Below are 17,535 nucleotides of genomic sequence, written 5' to 3'. Positions count from 1 at the left end.
AAACAACTAAGCTTGCTCCTTTAACTCCAAGCCAGGTCTATGAGGACCAACTGAAATTGAAAAGTGAGGTTGCTCAAAAAAGAAAGAGTGAAAATGAGAGTGATCAAAAGAGAAAGAGTGATCAAAAAAGAAAGAGTGAAAAAGTGATTGAGCAAAAAAGAAAGAGTGAGAGTGAAAATGAGCATAAAAGAAAGAGTGAAAAAGAAAGTAGAGAGGTGGCTGAGAGTAAAGAAAAAAGAGTGGAGCCACGAGAGAAAAAAGAAAGAGAGTCTGCTGAGAGAAAAGGAAAGGCAAAAGGGAGTTTCTATGCAAGAGAGTGACGTTAAGAGGGCTTTCTTGGCAGATCGCCCTATGATTTTTCTTATCTATAAAGAGTCTTATCTTACTCTTGATGAAACTAACCAGTCTGTTCCTAGTTTGGCTATTTCTTTGTTGCAGGAGTTTGAGGATGTATTCCCGGAGGAGATGCCAAATGAGTTGCCACCCATTAGAGGCATTGAGCACCAGATTGATTTTGTACCCGGGGCTGCTATTCCAAACCGACCAGCCTATAGGAGTAATTCAGAGGAGACAAAGGAGCTTCAGAGGCAAGTTGAGGATTTGATGAGCAAGGGGTACGTGAGGGAGAGCATGAGCCCTTGTGCAGTACCAGTGCTGCTAGTGCCAAAGAAGGATGGGACGTGGAGGATGTGCGTTGATTGCAGGGTGGTCAACAATATCACGATAAAGTATCGCCATCCCATTCCTAGATTGGATGATATGCTTGATGAATTGCATGGCTCATGTATTTCCAGTAAAATTGATCTTAAAAGTGGGTACCATCAAATTAGAATGAAAGAGGGTGATGACACATTTAGTAAGATGACACATTTCATTCCATGCCATAAAACAGATGATGCCACAAACATAGCTGACTTGTTTTTCCGGGAGATAGTGCGACTCCATGGTATACCTAGGAGTATTGTTTCTGATAGGGATGTTAAATTCCTTAGCTACTTTTGGAAGGTGTTGTGGGGAAAATTGGGTACTAAGCTCTTATTTTTCACTACTTGTCATCCGCAGACTGATGGTCAGACTGAAGTAGTTAATAGGACTTTAACTCAGCTTCTACGCACTGTTGTTTATAAGAATTTAAAAACTTGGGAGGATTGTTTGCCAATTATAAAGTTTGCATATAAGAGGACGATGCATACTACTACTTCATACTCTCCTTTTGAAATTGTTTATGGATTTAATCTACTTACTCCTTTGGATTTGATGCCTTTACCTGTTGATGGCAGGAGTAGCTTGGATGGACAAAAGAAGGCGGAGTTGGTGAAGTCACTTCATGAGAGGGTACGGCTTCAAATTGCCCAAAAGAATGAAAAGGTTGCTTCCCAAGCCAATAAAGGACGAAGGCGTGTCATCTATGAACCAGGAGATTGGGTTTGGGTTCACATGCGCAAAGAAAGATTCCCAGCCCATAGAAGGACTAAGTTGCATCCTCGAGGAGATGGACCTTTCCAAATTCTTGAGAAAATTAATGACAATGCATATAAAGTGGATCTTCCAAGTGAGTATAAAGTTTCTGGTACTTTCAATGTTTCTGATCTTTCTCCTTTTGATGTAGGTGAAGATTCGAGGTCGAATCCTTTTGAGGAGTGGGGGAATGATGGGAACCAAGGTGGGCCTACTCTTAAAGATCCTTTGCAAGTTCCAGAAGGACCAATTACAAGATCAAGGGCCAAAAAGATCAAGGAAGCAATCCAAGGATTGGTGCAATCCATTTGAGATGAAGCTAGCAAGATCCCAACACTCAAGATGGGTATGAAAGAAGGAGAACCAGTTTTGATCTACTTGATTCAAGCTGTGAAAGACATGACTTAGAGATATGGCCTATTATTATTGGAGGCTTCCAATTTGGCTAAATGATTTATTTTATTAGTTTAGAAAAAGTCGGCTTGAAGATGCTTGGCCCACATGTCTTATTTCTTATGAACTAAGTTTTTTGGGAAGGCCTTGTATTTTGGCCAAGGGTGTAACAGCCCGCTAAAAATTTATTGGCGGAATTTCTATTGACTTTAGGAATCTCGTGAAAATCCCATAAGTTTTTACGAATCGACCTATTGCATAGGTTTTAGTCTGTCAACATAGTCAGTGTTATCACTCACTATGCTGCTAGAAATATGAGTTTTATTTATTTGAGGTGGTTAGAAGTGTCAGAATGCATTATGGCCTACGCCATTACACTCAGTGGATTATTTAGGATTTTATGGCACAATATCCTATTTTCATAATTCCGGACGAAACGTCTGTTGGAAATTGTGAAATTATTTTTAGGGGCACTTCGAGGTTAAATTTCGGTAAAATATTTTCACTATAAGTTAATATGAATATTTGGGAATTTTTAGTACTAAGTTTATGATACACTTTTTCGAAGTGAATAGTAACCTCGGTAAGAGCACCAATTGCAGTGTTTCGAAATCACAGTGTGGAATGTCCAAATTGGATTAGAGAAGTTTTATTTGGACACTTGGCACCATAAGGAACGTTTGTTGGATTTGAAGGAATGAAGGTGTGAGATCATGTCGCTTAAGCAAAACTTTGTTTCATCTGCTCAACCAAATTGTGCCAGATCAAAGAGGTTTTCAATCCTAGTGAAATTCTAAATGGTGGGAATCCAATCGAAAGCCCAAAAGCATGGTTGAAATCGAAACCCTAAACGGTTTCCCCAAAACCCTAAAGTTGGCCTCTAAATATTTTCTAATCCGATTTCTAGCATTGTGTTTAATCACTTGATTAAATCACTTCCACATGCTATTAATCCTTCAAATTTGTGTTAGAACATCATTATCCAATCTTGTTAACCTTGAAAAATTGATTGGGCCAAGTGATATTAGATTTGGGCTTGATAACAACCCAAATCCTCTTTAAACCCCAAATTTTAGGCCCATTCGGTTTAGGCCCATTAAGGCCCACGAATTTGGTCACCATAGGATTGCTTCATGGCTAAGTTTTGTACCCCCACTTGGCTGGCCAGATCTGTACAAGAAGAGCCTAGAAGGTTCTTGAAAGACAAAGCAAAAGGGCCACCTCACTCTTTCACTCTCACACTCCACCTTGAGAAAAGATCTTGGTCTGATTTTTATGAGAAGAAAAGGCCAACACTCAACCATTCCTTCAGTCATATCACTTCCCATAGCTTGTGTAAGAAGCTCTTCAGTCCACTTCCCACGAAAAAGCAACTCTCCTTTACACTTTTCCTTCATAGAACACAAAAGACACTCTCGGACAGTTTTTCGTACCTCTTTTGAATGCCTGTTTCGAAGCTTTTGTAAGTGTTTCCTCGCAACGTTTCCTTCATGAAAGTTGTTTCTTTTGGAGTCTAGTTTACGTGGATATCTTATTTGTTCCATTTGGAGATCATTTGATTGGTAAAAAGTTGTTTAGACCCCAGAAAGGTCATTCTGGGCGATAAACTGGAGAGTGTGTTATATTTTGGAGTTTTTGACCAAGCTAATGAATAGATCTTGGTCCGAAATTTTTATGGAGTACTGTTAACATGTGTATATGATTATTGGTTGAGGATTTGTTGCATGATTAAAAGTTTTGGTGAAATATTTTCTTAGGTCTAGAAACTTAGAAACTGGAAGAGGAAAAACAGTTTCTGTTTTGAGAAAGTTTAAATCTTTTATGGTTTAATCTTATTCCAATGGCTTTGATATTTTTATTGGAAGATCCTAAGCATCTTATATACATGTTAGAATGTTATTTTGAAGATATTTGATGTTAGTTTCGAACATATGAAATTTTATGGAAGGAGATATTCGGTTAGGCCAAAGTGATGATGTTCTTGGCTAAATTTATGTTTTGGTTGATGTTTACCCATGTGATCTTGAGTTTGAAGCTTGGATCTGTTTTAGGACACCTTTTTGAACCATGTGATGTTTTGGTTTGAAGATCACTTCTTTATAAGTCATGGATCAAGAGGTTGATCAAAACAAGTTAGAAACAAAATTCTGTTTTGAACTTAGAAGAGAAACCAAAAAGTTCAAGTATGGTTTTAGTGATTTTGATGACTTTTGTTCATGATTCAAAACATGATTATTCTTAAGAATATGTTATGAGTGTAGTAGAAGAAAAATTTTGGTTTAATCATGAGTTTTGAGATTTGAAAGAATTACAACAAAAAGCAAAGGAAATAGCCTTTGTAAGTTTCGGCCATATAGAGTTTTGATGGTTGTGTTTAGTTTTAAATTTTTATGAATTGATATTTGAGTTTAGGACAAAATTTACATAAGGTATGTAAATTTTGGTGATTTTTGAAGTTATGATGCAAAATCCTTAAGTTAGGGGTAAAATGGTCATTTTCCCACATGTAGAGGGTAAAATGGTAATTTTACTCTAAGTTGATATTTTTCCATATTCCTAATTGTTAGTGATTAAGTTCTAATTTTTAGAAATCACTACTTTCAGTTTCCCGTTATCGCACTTGAGTTTTGTCTCGAAGCGCGAAGATCGAGGTAAGTTAGCTTTTAACTTACTATCAATTTAATGTGTATGTGTGATAAGTAAGGGAACTAAATTGTATGTATGCATGTTATCATATGTGCCATGCCAAGTCATTACATATTTATCTGTTACACAGAATTTATTCTGTCATGAATTATTCATCTGTTACACAAGATATTCTGTCACGTATTGCTATACATGCTATACATTGCAAGTATGTCATGTTAAGTTAAGTATGCCATCTGTTACATGTATTTCTTGTCATGTAATATTCATTGTCACATGTTACGCCACGTTAAGAAATGTTGTCTGTTATATGGTATGCCATGTTACGAAATGTTGCATGTTACATGTATGACATGTTATGAAATGTTCTCTGTTACATTTATGTCTCGAAGTATGTCATGTCTGTCGTCCTACGTTCATGTCACGTTATGTTACGTCAAGATTTCTGTCTTTTATGTCACGTTCATGTTACGTCACGTTACGAAATGTCATGTCTGCCAGTTAAGTCATTCATGTCAATCACGACCCTAAGCGCTAGGATGGGGTAATATCCTAGTGGAACTCCTTTGTTCACGCTGGAGTGTCTAAATAGGTGTGAAATTCCCTGGGTTGACGAAGTACAGTCAACAGGTTGCGAATGGGGCCTAATTAGCTGGTCACCGGAGCGCGCCAGGCACTAACGCCGATGGTGCCACACATTATGTTACGTGTGTCCACAGCAAGTGTGGCACAAACAGATAAGTCATGGGGCCACAACAACTGTGGAGCATGAAGTATGGGGCCACAACAACTGTGGAGCATACACTACGTGAGACACAGCAATTGTGACACGTAGAATACGTGGGGCCACAACAACTGTGGAGTACGTATTAACGCACTCACAGCTGGTATAGAAACCTGTGATGTGATGCGGTAATCGGCAGGGACACACGGCTCAAGGGGACCTGTGTAGCACCCATATGGTCATGTTAATGATTAAGTCTATTGAATAAGATTCCAAGTTCAAGTCATGTTTCACGTTATGTTATGTTCAAGTTTACGTTCACGCAATCATGGTAATCCCATAAGACAAGAATATGTTCCAAGTTCATTGTTATGTTATGTTCACGTTTACGTTATGTTCCAAGTTCACATTTATGTTATGTCATGCTCAAGTTCAAGTTCAAATTATGCATGTTCACGTTCATGTTATGTTTCAAGTCCATGTTATGTTTCAAGTCACGTTCATGCTAAGCTTCAGTTTCAGTTTAAGTTATGCCAGTTATGTTATGTTGTATGTCAAGTTATGCTATGATTACTTATGATTTGATTATGCATTCATGCTTTTACTGCCATGCATGCATCATTAACCTGTGTGGAAGTTTCCTGTTAACTTGCTGAGATTTGTAATCAAATCTCACTGTGGTAGTCCCAACTACCATTCCCCCCGAATGGTAGATTTTGTTACAGGATCTGAAGGAGAATCGGGAATCGACCAACTGGAAATGGTCGACTAAGCGATGATGGAATGTAGGTGTTAATACAGTAGTTACCTCAGATTACTACTTGTATTTGTAGAGTTCAATCTCCATCACTCTTTTGATCACAACCATATGGATTAATATTGTGATCTCAGTTGTTTAGTATGTCATTATGTATGAAGTATGTTTTAAGTATTTAGGATATTTCGGTTTGGTGCATAGTATTGCTAAAAAGAAAAATTATCCGCTGCGAATATTGCATAATGCTAGATGCATGTTAGGAATATTGCATCTTATATGTCATGAACGGGGGCAGGTAACCTTGTGTTGCATGTCTCGACACTTCAAATGTCCGTCCGATCCCAAGCGGAATTTGCGGGCGTCACAAAGGGCTTGGTGCATACGACGGGCTTATGTTGATGGTTTTATATAGTAGCATTATTATGGGCCAGGTCTTGATTTTTTACAAATTTATAATGATGTTTTATTGGACTTGTATTTTTTTAAGTTGGATTTGGCTTAGTTGTGGGCTAGGCTTGAGATTAATTAGATTTGTGTCATGGTGATAGAGTTGTATTTTAAGCTCGACAGATAAAATTATACATAATTGATGTCAATAGCATAGAGTCAATGTGATTTTAGAATTATGAAGGATCAAGATTTATGGAAATATAGGTTAAATTGGAAATTCAGGTTTTGATCACGAAATACATGTTAAGTTAGAAATTTACGCCAGTTATGTGTATTTTGTAGGTAATCAATCGCGTCCTGGAAATATTGGATTAAGCGCTACGAGGTAAGTAGCATGATCATACCCTTACACGTATGTACAGTAAATGACATGTCTTTTATAAAAACATTTTGCATGTATGCCCTTCTTTGGAAGCTTCTCTTTACGTACCCAATCGTGATATATTTATGAAAATCCATGATTTGATATGAAAGTTTATGAATATTGATGATCTTAGGTGATAATTTATGCATTAAAATAATTATGGGAAATCATACATGATTTTATGTGAGAGTGATTTCATGAAATTATTTACGAAATGCATGATTTTATGTGAGAGTCATTTCATAAAATTGTTTATGAAATGCATGGTTTTATGTAAAGATTTATACATTAAAGTATTTTAGGAAAATCATGATTTTATGCGATGAAACATGTATCACGACATTTATGAAATAATGTGATTTCATTTGAAATCTATGATATGATATGACAAGTACGTATGTGATTTCGTTTGAAATCTATGAAATGACAAGTATGCAAGTATGATTTGATAAGATATGTAACGGCCTATGTTATGATATGAAAACGGTACCTATGTTATGGGCATATTGCATTGCCAGGTCGTGCATGCTGGTAGTGCACCCAGTATTGTCTTCCTTATGTATGGATTCCACAACCCGCGGCCACGGGCGGAATTGGAATCTATTTAGATTCGCTAACCCTAACTCACGGGGGTCAACAGTGGGTAACGGCCTATGATAAGTGAAAGATAAGTTAATGTTCATGCTCATGTTATTTATGAATGTATTTATGAATATGCACGCTTTTCAAGAAACCTTATGTTTATTATATTTACTGTATGATGTGTTGCTTATTGAGTATTCGACTTATTTTAGTTTGTTTTCATGTTTTTAAACCCCCCCAGGTGATGACATTTATGAAGATGAGACTGCAGGACAGGACTTGACTCCGGGAGGCAAGACTGAGGCCTAGACAGATTTTGCTATGACTATTTCTATGGTTTAAAGTTTAAATAAACTATTTTAATAACCACATAAGACTTCTGTATTTTTAATAAATGCTTCCGTAGACTTTATTTTAGATTTTCAGTATTTATTGAAATTTGTTATTTTATGAAATTCTTTCGTATCTGGCGTGTTGTTAAAAAGGAAAAACTTTTAAACTTAAGTTTAGTAGTAGCACACTGGTTCCTCGAAAATTCTAAAATGTCTTTTCGGGAACGGGGTGATACAGGATGTGAACTCCTTAAGTTAGGGGTAAAACGATCATTTTCCCACAAGTAGAGAATAAAATGGTAATTTTACTCTAAATTGTCTCTTTTCACATTTCTAATTGTTAGTAATTCATTTCTAACTTTTAGAATACCCTCTTACAGTTCCTCGTGTTTCACGCTTTAATATCGTAGAACGCGACAATCGAGATAAGTTAGCTCTTAACTTACTATCAATTTATTATGTATGTGTGATGGGTAAGGGAACTACAGTTTATGATCGTATGTTGTTATATATGTCATGTCATCACATGTCTATCTATTACACGAATTATTCTGTCACAAAAATTTATCTGTTACATAATATATTCTATCACATGTTACTATTTGTTGCAAGTATGTCACATTACGTATGTCATTTGTTACATGTATATCATGTCACATAATATTCACTGTCACATGTTATGCCATATCACGAAATATTGTCTGTTACATGTACACCATGTTATGAAATATTTTCTATTACATTTAAGTCTCAAAGTTTGTCATGTTTATCATCTTACATTCATGTCACGCCAAGTTACGAAATGTCATGTATGCCAGTTAAGTAATTCATGTCAATCACGACCCCAAGCGCTAGGATGGGGTAATATCCTAGTGGAACTCCTTTGTTCATGCTGGAGTGTCTAAATAGGTGTGAAATTCCCTGGGTTGATGAAGTACAGTCAACAGATTGCGAATGGGGCCTAACTAGCTGGTCACCGGAGCGCGCCAGGCACTAACACCGATGGAGGCACACATTATGTTACGTGTGCCCACAGCAAGTGTGGCACAAACAATTCATGGGGCCACAACAACTGTGGAGCATGGAGTATGAGGCCACAACAACTGTGAAGCATACACTACGTGAGACACAACAATTATGACACGTAGAATACGTGGGGCCACAACAACTGTGGAGTACGTATTAATGCACTCACAGCTGGTATAGACACCTATGTTGTGATGTGGTGATTGGCAGGGACAGACGGCTCAAGGGGACCCGTATAGCACCCGTATGGTCACTTTATGATTAAGTCTATTGAAAAAGATTCCAAGTTCATGTATTTCACGTTCAAGTCATGTTTCACATTATGTTATGTTCAAGTTTACGTTCATGTCAAGTTTCAAGTTCATGTCAATCATGATAACCCCATGAGATAAGATTACTCAATCATGGTAATCCCATGAGACAAGAATTTGTTTCAAGTTCATGCTTATATCATGTTATGTTCAAGTTCACGTTCTTGTTATGTCATGTTCACATTCACGTTATGTTTCATGTTCACATTTATGTTATGTCATGCTCAGGTTCATGTTATGTTCAAGTTCATGTTCAAATTATGTATGTTCACGTTCATGCTATGTTTCAAGTCCATGTTATGTTTCAAGTTCACATTCATGCTATGTTGCTAGTCCATGTTATGTTTTAAGTTCATGTACATGCCATGTCACATCAAGCTAAGTTTCAGTTTCAGTTCAAGTTATGTCATTTATGCCATGCTATAAGTCAAGTTATGCTATGCTTACTTATGACTTTCACTATGCATTCATGCTTTTACTGCCATGCATGCATCATTAACCTGTGTGGAAGTTTCCTGTTAACTTGCTAAGATTTGTAATCAAATCTTACCGTGGTAGTCCCAACTACTATTCCCCCCGAATGGTAGGCGATGTGTCAGGATTAGAGCAGAGAGCAGACACTGGCAGACTGGAGAAGGTTGATTAGATGTCGTAGACGCATCACGAAGCTTGTAGCCTCCATAATTAGGTCTTTGGATAGTATTCCGGTATCGTTAGTCGAATTACGTGAGTTACTCAACGAACTAGCCCAATTGTGTATTTTGGCAATGTAACTATAGAGCCAAGTCTCCGTTGTTTTGTGATTATAGTCTTCTGAGACCTGTGTTGTAATCGTGGATGTTTTAAGTATGCATGGTTTATGTTTTAACTATTTAGGATATTATAAGTTTAGTGCATAGTATTGTTCAAAAAAATAAAAATATCTGCTGTGAATATTGCATAATGCTAGATACATGTTAGGAACATTGCATCTTATATGTCATGAACGGGGGCAGGTAACCTTGTGTTGCATGTCCCGACGCTTTAGATGTTCGTCCGATCCCAAGCGGAATCTGGGGGCATCACATCTTTCGTGTCAGCAATGAACGTGTAACTGGCCAATACTTGGGAAAAGCCCTAAATTCGAAACTTGGTGTTGTTTTTCCCTCTTGGTCGTGTGTGTGTGTAAGAAACGATGGAATGCTTCCTACCTCCTCGTGCTTTCCTTCCTCTCGTGTGGTGTAGGAGAAATCCTTGTGATTCTTGAAATGGTGGAGAGAAATAATGGTGTTTGTTTGGTGAGAAAGTGGTGAGAAAGTGTAAGAACTTGGAGAGAAATGGTGAGTGCCAAAAATCCCTTAAAGGAAAATGAGAACTTGTGCCAAAAAACCTCCCATAAATTTTGGCAATACCCTCATATAGAGCTCTCCATCTCTTCTTGAAAATCCAAATACCATGTGCATGGATGCCACTTGGCATATCTTCCTCTTCCCTTGGATGACCATGGAAACCTAAAGGCCTCCCTCACATGTGACATGTAGCCTCCACCAGCCGAAACCCTCTCTTCCTTCTTTGCCCTTCTTCTTTTGTCTAGGTTCAATGTATTTGGTGGCAAAGAGCTATCTCTCTGTGTGTTTGCTTTCCCTAAATCTTAGTTTGCATGTCAAGTCTTGTTTTCTAGTGTTAGAATAAATTTTGGTTAAGTTTAGATAAGGTTACCATGCTTAATTCAAAACTGGGTTGATTAAGGATGAGTTAAGTGTTTAAATTGTTTTAAGTGGAAATTCAGCTACGACATGTCTTAAGTATGTTTTGATTTGATTTATTAATGTCTTAGAATGTTCATTGAACGTTTATTTTTTTTAGTAGAAGCATGTTTTGGGTGAGTTTTGAAAACATGCCTTTGTGATTTACACTAGGAACATCAAGCTTGATTATTGAAGGATTAATGAAGATTAAGGTTTTTAGCCACGATTAAGTGTTGGGATCAACTTGCTCGCCAAATAATTGGCCTTTACGATATCATTAAGGACTATAGTGATTGTTTGGGATTAAAGAAAATTGCTTAAGCATGCATTCATAGGAATCAATAGTTGAGAACACACTTAGACATCAACTAGAATGCATATCACGGGTTGGGATTGTTTCAGCTAGTTCCACTTTGAATTTTACAATTCTAAGTGTATAGATGGTTTTAGAATATAAAAAATATAAGGTCCATGAAGTTTGGTTAAATTTGAGGTTTATTTGCAAATAATGAAAAATTTAGGTCCTCAGTGGCAAGTTTAGGGGTATTTTGTAAATATCTATTTTTGAAGCCTTTGTTTATGAACCTCATCCATAATAGTATTAATACTAACTTAGTACAAATTTGATTTCAGATGCTCCGACTTTTTCAAACGTAGGAAGTTTGTATGTTGGCCTCTAACTTATACCTTGATAGATTATTTATGATTTATTGATAAATGCTGCATTCATGTTATAATTATCATTTTGAACATAAAATATCCTGTTATATAATACATTGAGTGTATATTTACATGACATGTGGTATTTTTACCATTTTAGCATGCATCTTTAAATGCCATTTTCACATGAAAATTTGCTATATATGCACATGTCATAAAAAATATTTTACAACATAGCATGAAAAATAATTTTTGTCATGATTCCAAAGGCTAGAATGAGGAATTCTCCTAGTGGAACTACTCTGTCTACTTTGTAGTATTTAAGAATGGAGTGGTAACCCTTGGGTTTACGAAGAACAATCAACGGGATTCGAATGACTTCTTTTTAAAGAACTCGGAGCAAAGTCAAATGTTATGACACCTAATGCTGGTGGGTGTATATGTTATGATGTTGTGATGATGTTATGTTATATTACAAATGCATTGAGAACGAGTCTGCATGCAACGTAGTTTTAACAAGAGTTGTACTACGGTCACTGACAGGTACTCATAGTGCATATGAGAAACTGTGATGATACCACATGTTATGATGCTACGATTAAATATGAATTGCTAATAATGATGAAATTATGTTTTTTTATGGTTGAAGTAAAAATGTTCTCTAAAGAAAATATGTCTCAGTTTTTTGAAAATGTTAAGGAATCTGGATGGGAGAGACACTTTTTTTTGCATATCATGCATTTCATATTTATCATTCTTCATGCGTAATTTATCTTTGTGCAAGTTGGTTGTTTAACTTACTGAGATTTCAAGTAAATCTCACCCCTTGAGGACCCACTATCATTCCACTCGAAATAATAGAAGTTGTGTTAGGATTTGATGAGGACGGGGTAGATGGAGCGCTAGATCTGACTAATTGAGGAGGAGTCAGATCTCAAGAAGAGACTAGACTTGATCCTTATGTTTATAGCCTTAGTCCTTCATGCCCTAGAAATGAAGCGGTTGATTTAACTTTGGAGACTTTTATGTTTAGCTTATGCTACTATTTGGCTTAGAACCTATGATGGTCATTAATGCATTGAGACGTTTTTAGTTATTCTGGCATAAGTTATATTTTCACCCTTAATATATTGCGAATATTGAATTCTGTTAGTTGCATTTATAGGATGCATTGCATATTAACTACCATATACAGGGTATGTAACCTTGTATTACATGTCTCAACACTCTAAGTCTCTGTTTCATCCGAAGCGGAGGTTGGGGCGTCACAGCTGACAAGGCAAGCTTCTGCAAATTTGTGCACATTTTAGAGCCATGATTTTTCATGCTTTCACGATATACTATGGTGCGCGATTGTTTGAAAAGGCATGCCAAGGAGAAAGCAACGATGGAGGAAATATTTGTTGCCACTGGCCAGAGAGTGTCATTTACGACTGATACATGGACCTCCATACAGAATGTAGGCTACAAGTGTATCACAACCCACTTTATTGATAGTGAGTGGATTTTTCACAAGCAGATTATCAGTTTCAAATAAATTGTTGATCACAAGGGTTCATCCATTGGCAAGGAGATGAATGATTGTATAAATGATTAAGGGATCAAAAAAGTGTTTTGTATCACGATTAACAATGCCAATGTGATTGACACTACCATTGATTGGTTCAGGCAGAATATGACGGTAAACGAGGATATCATTTGTGAGAACTAGTTTATCCATGTTCGACGTTGTGCCCATATCATCAACCTCATAGTTTCTTAGGAGTTAAAGAAGGTTGATGATTCCATTACTAAAGTCTGAAACCTTATGAGATATGTGAGGGCTTCCCCCAACGGCTCCGCTAGTTTAAGGCCGTAGCCGAACAGCTTAAGATTCCATCTATCAGTATGTTGAAACTAGACAATCTGACTCGATGGAACTCTACATACATGATGATGCAGAAGTACCAAACATCGTTTGAGCGGATGGAGGTCGAGGATGGGGGCATGAGGTATGCTTTGCTGGAGTTAGTTGGGGCAGGTGGAGAAGAGGGCTCCGTGTGTCGAACACAGATGATTGGGTGAATGTCAGGTATTTTGTTCAATTTTTAAAGATGTTTTATGGCATAACTATGCGTATATCTGGGACAAAATATCTTACTACAAACATGTACTTCGAGGAGCTCTTGGGGCTTTATGACCACTTGCAACAGAGTTGTGCTGATAGTGTGGGTTTGTTGAATGCAATGGTTATGAGGATGAAATACAAATATAATAAATATTGAGAGGATATGGAGAAGATAAATAGATTATTATTTGTGTTTGCGATCCTTGACTCTCGATATAAGTTGGCGATTGTAGAAGATTGGATAGGGACGTCGTTGGTGATGAGGACGCTGATTAGTTTATTACATCGCTTAAATGTGATATTGATGATTTATATATCTATTATAACATCAGTGGTCAATCTTCGACCGAAGGTGGTTGTAACGCCCCGGTCCCCCACGGGTCTGAGAGTTACTTCCTAACACTTAAACTCACATTTCAACAATATAAAAAAATAGACTTCAAATTCCCAATATCATATAGAAAATTCGATTCCAACCACTATACTTAAATCATCTCACCCAAAGCCTCAAAATCTTGATCCTCAGTTGAACCATCAAAATATCTTAAAAATATTGTGGAGATAAGGGGTGAGTTATCAACAACTCAGTAAGCAGAGAGCATATACTATCATGTAAACATGAGCATTTATAAAGTTCGATATGCAGAACAAAACATTTACTTTCAGAAAGCAGAAACAACATATTTATTTTCTGTAATGACCCGATCCTATATTTATTTTTTTGGGATAAAATTCGAATAATTTTATTAAGCTCAATAAATGAGTTAAAGCCCATTAGAAAATTTATCGGATAGATTATTTTAGGCTTCATCATCATCATCATCATCATTATTATTATTATTATTATTATCCCTCCAAACTCATGAATCCTCTTCATAATAAAAATCCTCCATATCGGATTTTCTTCTATCAATTTCAAACAATCCACTCACATGCACATGCACGTCTCTTTCTTTATTTTTCTCTAGGGTTTTCCACCATGTTTTTTTTTTTATATACATACGAGAACTTTGATGATTGCCGCAATAGCCCTCCATCACCTAGACTCCTCACCTTGGTAGATTTCTCTTCATGCACGGTTTAGCTTATGTCCGTCTATCTATGCATGCACGAGCTTCATCTGTTTCCTCCACATTCACGTTTCTCATCATAGCGTTTTCCTCTTGGCTCTCAATTGGCTAGGTTTATAAATAGGTTAGGCCCTCCTCTGCATGAAAGGCATAGCCACTGCCGCCAACGTCTAGATACACTCACGCACACAGAGCACACCTTTCACAAACCTCCTCCCCTCAAAACCGCAACACGTCCAGGAACACAACCTCCACCACCTCCCCTCAGTTCGTCCAACAGACCACCCAAGACCTCCTCCGTGCCTCCCACCACCTCATCACATGCAAATCCACATCGTTGCAAACCACCCGCACGGCGAAAACCCATGCGTTAACACTGCCCAGCCCCACATTTAGTTTCGCAGCATGGTTCCCCCGCAGCACCACCTTGCCGAAGCCAAGCAAACCATGTCTCAGCTCCTCCCTCTGGCCACCTCGTAGCCCAGCTAGCAGAATCACTGCACGGCCTGCCCTCGGAAAATAAAGCACTGCCATCCTCCCTTGTTTTAGCCCATCGAAACAAAGCATCCCCCCCAAACCGAGAGCCACATTCTGCCACTGGTGGGCTGCGACGCCACCGTCAGCAGCAACAGATGACGCCGGAGGTCTAGCCTCCACCGCCCAGTGACGCCCAGCGCCACCACCCGAAGCCCCATACACGATGCGTGGTGCGAAAAATCTCTCTCCGTTCTCTCTCACTCATCCTCTCTCTCGGCGTCGCACTAACCAGCCCAAAGGAACTTGCGCCGCCTTGGTTCCCAGCTGCCGTGCCGTGCCGTGCTGGTAGTGCACCCAGTATGTCTTCCTTATGTATGGATTCCACAACCCACGGCCACGGGCGGAATCAGAATCTATTTAGATTCGCTAATCCTAACTCACAGGGGTCAACAGTGGGTAACGGCCTATGATAAGTGAAAGATAAGTTAACGATCACGTTCATGTTATTTATGAAAGTATTTATGAATATGCACGTTTTTCAAGAAACCTTATGTTTATTATGTTTACTGTATGATGTGTTGCTTATTGAGTGTTCGACTCATTTTAGATTGTTTTTATCTTTTTAAACCCCCTAGGTGATGACATTTATAAAGACGAGATGCAGGACAAGACTTAACTCCAAGAGGCGAGGCAGAGGCCTAGACAGATTATGCTATGACTATTTCTATGGTTTAAAGTTTAAATAAATTATTTTGATAAGCACATGAGACTTCCGTATTTTTAATAAGTGCTTCTGCAGACTTTATTTTAGATTTTCAGTATTTATTGAAATTTTTTATTTTATAGAATTCTTTCGCATCTGGCGCATTGTTAAAAAGGAAAAGCTTTTATATTTAAGTTTAGTAGTAGCACACTGGCTCCTAAAAAATTATAAAATGTCTTTATTGGGGAGCGGGGTGTTACATTTTCAGAATGCATAAACAAAACTTGGTACAAAATATCATAGCGAAATTTTCAGAAAACAAACCTGTTCCCAAAAAGAAAATCCTTTGGCATATCCAAACTGAAACATTATATTCATATCATCTCATAGCATCACATCGGGACAAATACCATGTTTAACCCCCATGGTAGAGTTATAAACCACCATTATACCTGTGGTTGGGCCGTATACCATGTTTCACTCCCGTGGTAGGATTATAAACCACCTTTATACCCGTGGCTGGGCCGTATTCCATGTTTCACCCCCGTGGTAGGGTTGTAAACCATCATTGTACCCGTGGCTCAGCCATATACCATGTTTCACTCCCGTGGTAGGGTTATAAACCATAATTATATCCATGGCTGGGCCTTAACAGAAACAGAACAGAACATCATCGGAATCAAATCACATTCAGATACAGAATCAAAACTTTATGCCAAGGTTTTCAGATGACACATCATATCAAAACAAAATACAAAATAGCTTCAGATCATTTCACATGTTCAAAATAAACAGAATCCAAAACATCTTCATTTATTCGTCGCAAAAACTTTTAGATTTTCATATTCGCTCTTGTTGCATAGTTCAAAAATAAAATACACAAAATTAGCTCATGTTCACACCAGTCATGACAGAAAATGATTTCTCTTATATAGAATTTATGCATATGCAGAATAAACATCTAAGGTCGTTTTCAGATTTCTATTCAAAAACAAATATGCTTATTTTCAAAGTCAACCTCATTTCATTTCTTTTATGCAAAACTAGTATATGAACCCCGCTTACTTGGACATCTTAGCTTTCCAGGAAATTCTCCACAACAGTACTGGACAATTGTCAATCGTCACCTATAAAAAGTCATGTAACTTAAATAAATCTCCAATGAACAGATAATCTCATATTACTGAAGAACCCATTTTAATTCCTCAAAAACCTAAAATTTCTTTTAATTCTAAAATACCATCATTTCCCAAATCCATCAATATTCACTCGATTTCTCCAACTAAAATATTAAATTTTAACTTATTTACTATTGAAAACAAATTATAAAATTTAATTCTATATAATATAATTATATCAAGATATTTTAAATTAAACAACAAATTTATTTAATAAAATAAACTAGATCATATAAGTATGTAAAAATAAATTACATAGTTACGATTTACTCCTGAAAATAAGTTTTTTAAAAAATATTTACTTAATAACAATTTAAAATAACTTGAGTAATTTCTGTAAACAAAACATAAAAGTTTCAAGACTACTATGAAATAAAACAGAACCTATTTAAAAGAATATTAAACCTAATCTCATTAACAAAAGCCCACTCCAAAAAGAAATCAGTACGTAAACAGCCATGATCTAAGATAAACCCAGCCCAAATAATTTTTACAAAGCAACATACATTTCTGGAGAAGAATCAAAACCAGAGAACAGCTTGACGTCGGGAGGAAAATATTTTTACCAAG

This window comes from Juglans regia, chromosome 3 (genome assembly GCF_001411555.2).
Source record: "Juglans regia cultivar Chandler chromosome 3, Walnut 2.0, whole genome shotgun sequence".
Lineage (NCBI taxonomy): Eukaryota > Viridiplantae > Streptophyta > Magnoliopsida > Fagales > Juglandaceae > Juglans > Juglans regia.
The sequence above is the reverse complement of the archived record's forward strand: the minus strand, read 5'-3'. Positions refer to the sequence as shown.